This window comes from Bos grunniens, chromosome 4 (assembly GCF_055505025.1).
Source record: "Bos grunniens cultivar Pamir isolate PY7600 chromosome 4, Bosgru_T2T1.0, whole genome shotgun sequence".
Taxonomy (NCBI): Eukaryota; Metazoa; Chordata; class Mammalia; order Artiodactyla; family Bovidae; genus Bos; species Bos grunniens.
In genome coordinates, this window is record NC_141168.1 from 90,792,834 (window position 1) to 90,800,492 (window position 7,659).

Below are 7,659 nucleotides of genomic sequence, written 5' to 3' on the forward strand. Positions count from 1 at the left end.
CAGCATTTGGTCAGTCTGAAATTTAGAGCCGCTGGCAAGAGAATCCAGTTCATACTCTCTGTACAGCTTACCTTCAAAAGAGGGAAAACTACCTTGGCAATGACAACACATGCAGTGCATTTGGGAATTCCTGTGGGAGAGCCTCTCCACATTTCTGGAGGGAGTGGTGAGGAAAGAACGGTGTAGCAGTGATTCTCAAGTGTACCCGAATCAGCAGTTCAGCATCACGTGGGAACTATTTGGAAATGCAAATTATCGGTTCCCACCCCCCCCCCCAAGCCTACTTAGGCAGGAACTCTGGCGTTGCGGCCGAGCAATCTGCGTTTAACTAGCCCTTTGGGTGGTTCTAATGTATTATCACTGACAGAAAAACGAGAATATAAATTTTCTAAAGGAGCTTTAAAGTCCAGTCCAGTCAAAACCTGGAGGGGGAGACGAGCAGAACAGGAGGTTCAATTCCTGCCCTTGTGGGGTGGGGGTTAGTCCCAGGCCCCGTGACCTGTCCGCGACCCGCTTCCGCACACACGCCCCCCGCGGTCCCGGGGGTGGGGCGGGGGGAGTGGGGCAGGCACCCCGCCCCCCGGCCTCACCGCCCGCCCCCCTCCGCCCCCAGGCCGCGCCGGCCGCCCAGTGGGAGTCAGGTCGACAGCCTGGGACTCGGAGCCCCTCCCGCGACCGCGCGTGCCGGCCGCAGCCCCCTTCCGCCCGGCCTGCCCCTTTGTCCGCCCCGAGGGCGGCACCTTCCCGCCCGCGGGGTGTGCGAACCCTCGGGGGGCGGGAGAGGAGGAGGGACCAGGGAGGGAAGGAGGAGGAGCAAGGCGGGCCGCTGAGTGCAGGGGTGGGGAGCCGCCGCCGCACACCCGACTCCCGTCCCGCCCGGCCCACGAAAAGGGGCTTTTGTGGCCGGCCCGGGAGTCCCCGCGGAACGCCCGCCCCGAGGCGGGGTGGCGCCTCCCCCTTGGCGGGAGCCAGCGCGGCCTTCCCGGCCGGGGAGCGCGGCGGCCGAGCGGGGCAGAGCGCGGAGCCGGCGGCGGCGCTCGGCAGGAGAGCGGGGCTAAGCGGAGGGGAGGGCCGGAGGGTGGGGCGGGGCGGGGCTGGGCCGGGCCGCGGCTGAGCCCAGCGGCCGCGCCTCCGCCTTCCGCCGCTGCCACCGCCGTCCGCACCGCGCGGGCGGGCGGCGTACGCCCGAGACCAGGAGGTGCGAGGCGGCGCGGGCGTGCGCGCCGGGCCTGGGGACGGGCGGCTGTCGAGGTGGGGGTAGGGCGAGGGGAGGGAAGAAAGGGCTGTGCAAATATTGTGACTGCTGGGTGCGGAAACTCTCCGCCGTGCTGTCGAAGATCCCGGCTCCGAGCCCTGGAAACTGCGGGGAGGCCCGACGGGCTGTCGTTTGGAGGGTCTTGGTGACCGCCTTCCAGACAACCGTCGCCCATTTCATCCCAACCTGAGACGGGTGGGGAACGTTGTCCACTACTCACCTTTTATTCTAGAGTCCCAAGGACAGGACACTAAATGACTTCTTGGGGAGCTTCAGCTCCAGGAAAGCGCTGGGCGGTTACCACCTTGGGAGGCGGATGTCAGGATGCCTCTCCTAGTCTTTCTAATCCCCCTACCCCACCCGTCGGCTACAGCCTTGAGTTTTCCTTGCCAGTCTCCTGACTTCTTAGATGGCATAGCACAGAGAAAGAACATGAGACCACCGGTACACCCTGGAGGGCAAAAAAGGGAAGCACCTTTGAGGTGGCTCGGACAACTAATCGCGGGAACTCGCGGATGTTCGCGTCTTCGCGCGGCGACCGCGGCCTCGCGAGTCTTGCCTGTCACAGAGCGTGGTGGCTGCTGGTGCTTAAAGTGATTCTGGAACCGTCTGTCCGCAAGGGTCTACCCTGCTGCTGAATTAGGAACTTGTACATACCAGGCCTTTTTAAAGTCAACACTGGGTTGACTTTTCTCCCGCAGATTTCCTACAGTTTCTGGCCGTTTTGGAATTTCGGCCCTTAATTCCTAGTACTTAAGGGGAAGGAAATTCGAATGACCGAAGCTTACGAAAAAGAGTAGTTTTGACTTGGTCAATCAGCAGCATCCCCTAGCAAAATTAGTTGTGTATATCCATCTAAGGTTTATTTAGGAACTTTAGATACCTATATTAATAGGCCTATTTTCTGTTAAATCTGCTAACATCTGTTAAAGCACTGAAATTGAGCAAAACACTCTTTTTAATGCTCTAATACCAGTCAATAAAGTCAGTAGTGCAGGGTGTCTTTCAGCAACAAGAAACACTGCTGCTTCTGGTTTGACTTTGGCTTTTATTAGTTTGCTACACACTTATTAGAGTTCCAATGGGTAGGTATGCCGGAATTGTGGAAATCACTTTGTCTTCCTTTTGTTCTCTAAGCTTCTTGAAGCAGACCAGAGAGAGTTTTGAAGAGGATTCCTTAGTTCTTCCAACACTTTTATCCAGAAAACTTCAAATAAACTGATCTTGGACAGTACTTGTCAAATCGTTTCAATTTGCAGCAATTGTGTGTGTGTGTGTGTGTGTGTGTGTGTGTGTGTGTGCGCGCGCGCGCGTTTTCCCGCTTCAGGAGGATGAGGTGGGATAAGGAGGAGATTATGCCTATATATTAGGACAGGTGTAATCTTGAAAAAAGTACCATCTACAGAAAAATGAGAACGCTCTGCCGTTAATAGCTGCCCCTTTGAAGGTAATGGACATTCCATCTCAGGGCTGTAAATGCAGAGTGTAGACTCCAAAGTAGTGGGCTTCCGTCCTTCCAATGTTTGCTTTCTTCAGTGTTGATCAAAGAGCTACGTGTTTGTCTTATGAGGCCCCTTTGGAAGATGTTTTTAGAGCAATTACAGACATATCAATTCAGCTTATTTGTCTCAAATGCTGCGAGAATTTTTTAGAAAGAAACCTTTAAAGACAACGGATAAGGAAAGAAGGACTACATTGGCTATTACGAGTTAGTGCAGCTACTTCAAGAGGAAAAAGCTCGAACCTCGCTCACCCACTCTCTAAACCCTGCAGTCCTGCTCTTGTTTTGAACTAAAATGGGGCGGCAGCCTTCTTTAGTGGCCAGCAAGATCCTTGTCATTTAAGAGGGAGAATCTTCACAGCGACGTTGGGGGAGGGGTGGTGCTAAGAGTTCCAAAGAAACCGAGCTGCAAAATGAAATTCCGTTAAGTTGGTTTGTTCCGGTGAGGCGATTGTGGAAAATTGCGTTCTCAGTATCTGGGCAAACTTTATTACTTTTCCAGAATCCATAAGCAAGATTCAAGGTTTTATTTCCTCTTAAAAAGTAACCGCTGCTGAGTAAAGAAGTCAATACTTGTCAAGCCTTAAATGAAAACGTGCCCCTGTTCAGTCTAGATGGGCGTTTCTGTTAAGGATTTGAAAGGGGAACTTCGCACCGGTTATGGTAGACGCCCTTGAACTCAAAAGTTTAGCGCATCACGTCACGACTTTCCTAGAGCTAATGTAGATATTTTATTTCGAACACCTTCTAAGGTGGGGGCGGTGTGTGCTAAGTAGGTCCCCCTCTTATTACCCTTATATCCTTCCCGCTAACCCCGCAGCCCTGAGCTCCAGGAAAGGAGCCTAAGGTGGCTAGCGCCCATCTATTTAAGAAGGAGGGCTGCATAGACGTGAAGCCATAAACAGCAGTAACTCAATTTGTAGACTAGGTTGACTCAGTTAATTACGGAGGTTCCTTGCGTTTCCATCTAGAACTCCCCAATCACCAGTCTGTCTTCTCAGAAGCAGAAAACTGGGCATAGTACGACTGGTCTGGCCAAGGCCATTGAGAAGTCTTGCAAAATTCAGTGAAAACAGGCGTGAAAGTTGCTCACCAATGACCTGGGCCGAAGCTTTCTATGTGTAGGGCTGAGCGGGGTATATGTGTGGCGGCGCTAGCCCTAAGCCACTAGGGTCGCGGGGGCAGAACACACCCTGAGGACTGTGCGCCCAGGCTGCTCCCGGATTCACAAGCTACCCTTTGCAGTGACCAGGGCGGACGTCCAGTTCGATTACCACGGAAGCTCTCCAGACTGATTCAACTTGACCCAAGCGTGTGACCCATCTCTTTCACCAGGGAAAGAGGAGCCCGTGACTCCCTTCACTTCGGCGGCACTGGAAAGCGCGCGCGCGCGCGCGCGCGCGCGCGTGTATGTGTGTGTAGGTGTTGGCATAGGTATTCGACTTCCAAACATCTTTGGAATCTGCTCATCTGTGATTTACAAACACAGTAAATTTCGAAGAGCTTGATAGTGTTTGTTATCAGGCACGTAAATGCACGGTCAGCTTTCCTCCCAAATTAGGTTTTCCCTTGACTTAAAACCTTTTGCTTAGTTATGTGTGAACTCACCATATAGATTTCCTATAGGAAACAATCAAGAGAAATTATATATATATATATATATATAACAATATGACTGAGGTAGACTTTAAAAAGTTAAAATGAAGCACATCAAAATATTCCAATATACCCGGCAATCTCATTCAGGAAAGCAGGTCTCTTTCACGGCTCCACAAGAATTCTTCGCTCTAGTGGCCTCAGAGTGACTTCTGATAGCACTACTTTTTAGGGGAAAAAAAAAAGTTAGAGAAAGCCTGCACCCAAGTTTTGGGTGAGATTCAGTATTCTAACCAAAATATGCTCAACAGATGATAGTAGAGATGAAGCCAGAAAACAACTCCAGCTATTTAAACTGCCAAATGAGACATAAAGCTGCATTGTAAAAATCATCTGGAAAACAGGTTTTCCCATTGAAGTCGCTATGTGTTAATTACTGTGAGCTGGAAGGCTGGAGATCGAACGCCTGGAAGCCGACTTTCACCCCGCATACGTAAACGGAAAAAGTGCTGAACAGCAGCCAGAGGGTTCCTGCTCGGACTCATTGCCATGCATGCCTAGACATTAATATGTGTTCATGGAGGGCTCGTACAGTACGAGGTGTTATTTCCTTATAAAGAAACACCAGGTCTCGCTTTCCATTCTTCTTACAAAATTATTCGCATTATTTATGCTACATTGAGCGATCTAATTTCTTCGTGATAGTCAGCTAATTGCTCTGGCAGGTAATTAGAAGCAGTTTACAACGCAAAGGGCTTTTGCATTGCCCCTCGGATTATTAAGTTGCGCTGTAAATTATACCATATTTGCTAGGGAAAATTCTTTTGAGCAAGTTCTCTTCCTGAGATCCTAGATGAAATGGGCTCCCCACCCCACCTCCCCTTCGTACACACCCCTCCCTAGCCACCCCCACTGCCACCACACCCCCTGCTTTTCCTGGACTCAGAGTCGAATGATTCTAAAGCACGCGATTTTGTTCGTGTTCACTGGGCCGAAATAACGTGGCCATTATGGCCTGAAATGGGCCAGGTTTGAAGCGAGCTTCCTGCGCGCCTGCAATATCCAGCAGGCATGTGGGAAAGGAACGGCTTAAATGGGGACATCTGTTCAGTGCTGCTCATCTTACTCTTACAGCCAGGTCAGGTTAAGAGAATAACCTGTTCGCCACCTTTTTTCTTGTTAATAAGACTATTAGAAAAAAAGCGAACACACACACAAACAACACTAATTGAGCTACCCTAGAAGCAAGGAATCAGACACACAAAGGTAGCAGCTGAGTTACAAGAGGAACTGTAAAAAATAACCATTGGGCTATTTCAATGAAAATCTACAGGACTGTGAGGAAAAAAAAACAAAATTGAATATATGAATTCAGAAATGCTGTCTACAAAAATGGTTTTACATAAGAGATTTTAAAGACTCAACAAAGACTGGTTTATTTTCAGGTTTTCATTTTAATAAAATTGATCTGAAGGTAAACTTCACTGGAAAAAGCTTTCTTAAGCTTTCAAGTACTCTGAGGCCCCACACTTTTTGTTATCAGTGTTTTCTGGTCTATGTTATCTCTGAGCCAAACCCCAAGTGGGGGCATCCTAGTTTGCACCTTGATTTTGCAAAAGTGAACTGTATCCCCTTTCACAAATATCACCCATTTGTAAATCTTGTACAATGATGTATAAGTGTGGTTAAACCTAGAGACTGGGTGCAGCTCCTAGATTATTTGTAATTAAACACAATTCCCAAAGTAACATTTATCTTCCCGAAACTGCGATTGCAATTGTCAACCGTCTGGAAGAGACCAAGGAGGTAATCTGGGAGCATTACCTCCTCTAGTAACAGAACAGAATGAAAAGAAATCAATAGTGTTGAGGATAAGAATTCAGTAGTTTTTAACTCTGCATGTTAGCTGTGATAAAGTGATATATAATACCAAAAGAGAAAACAGCCGAAACAAATCCACTCTAGGAAAAAATCAGAGGCGAACTTGTCTGAATGTCTAAGCCTCTCTCTTTCTTGCCTTGTTCATCTAGAATATACACACACACGCACACACACACCCCACCACAAATGAGCAAACTCTCTTCCCTACGTGTGTTTCCTTCATTTACATGATGAAAGAGGAATATGAAATGCTGTAGAATTAATTATCAATTTCATCTTTGGGGCAGCAGGGAGATGAATATGAAATATACCATTGAGTACACGCCTGCCTGTAGAACTAGCACGCGATCGTATCAACATGCTATGAAGATATGAACATTATGCATGCACACAAATAAGGAATTATTATCTTCCTTTAATATATGCAGAAATGCCTATTTGGGTAAATATCTTCATGTTTTTCCTATCTATGAATTTGCCAACACATTCATATGTTTGCTACATTAAAGTCTTCCTTGTCTTTCTGAATATCTGCAATTTGACTGCCCTAGCTAAAAGGAATCAAAGCATCGTAATATCCTAAGTTAGATGAGTCCCTTTTAATTAAAATGTCCCTAACTTTTGAGTGTTTCTAAGTGGTAGAGAGAAAGAAGAAATATTAAGCAGCGTGATACGGAGTGGGGGTGGGGGGAATCTAGTCAATTAAGAAACAATATGCTTTCTCAAGCGACCCTATTTATTTAAAAGAGTCGCCAAGGCAATGCTTTGCAGGAGATCCTTGCACGTAGATCAAGAGTCACCACTGCTTCGCTGTGGTCAACAAATGCATCCAATTAAGCAGAACCAGGAAAGTAAGGACTCGGCTGTAAATGTGGCCGGATAGTTTGAAACCGAATAACCTCACTAATAGGGGCTATTGTTCAGTATGGAAGTTCCCATTTTCCAATCAGGAAAATACAGCCCTTTCTGGACTCTGGCTGACTGATCCCTTCCCACCTACGGCTCAACAATCTGCCACCAGCGAGGGGCTTTTATTACCTCCCTTCCCAGGAAATGTTAGGCAACTTCCTAGTAAAGCCGCCCGAAAGCAAAAGGATCCCCTCGGGAATCCAGAAAGCCTGGCCAGGTTTTCTTTTCAACAGGAAAGAAACTTTGATCAAAGAGCTCCGGGCGAGGAGATACCCCCAACCTGGGCCAGACTGCTTCTCCTTGCAGCCGATGGCTGCGCTCGGCTCGCTCTCCACCCTTCTTCACGCTTTATTTAGTAGCCAAGGAGTCCGCGCGCGAGGTCCCTGCACAGTGGCCACAGATTGGGAGCTGTCTCCCTCTTTGAGGAGGGGCGCCCACCAGGTCACCTGGGTCTTCAGCGGGCACCGGCCACATCAGCTTCCAGAGCTTGCGCGTTCCGCCAACGCTCAGGAAACCG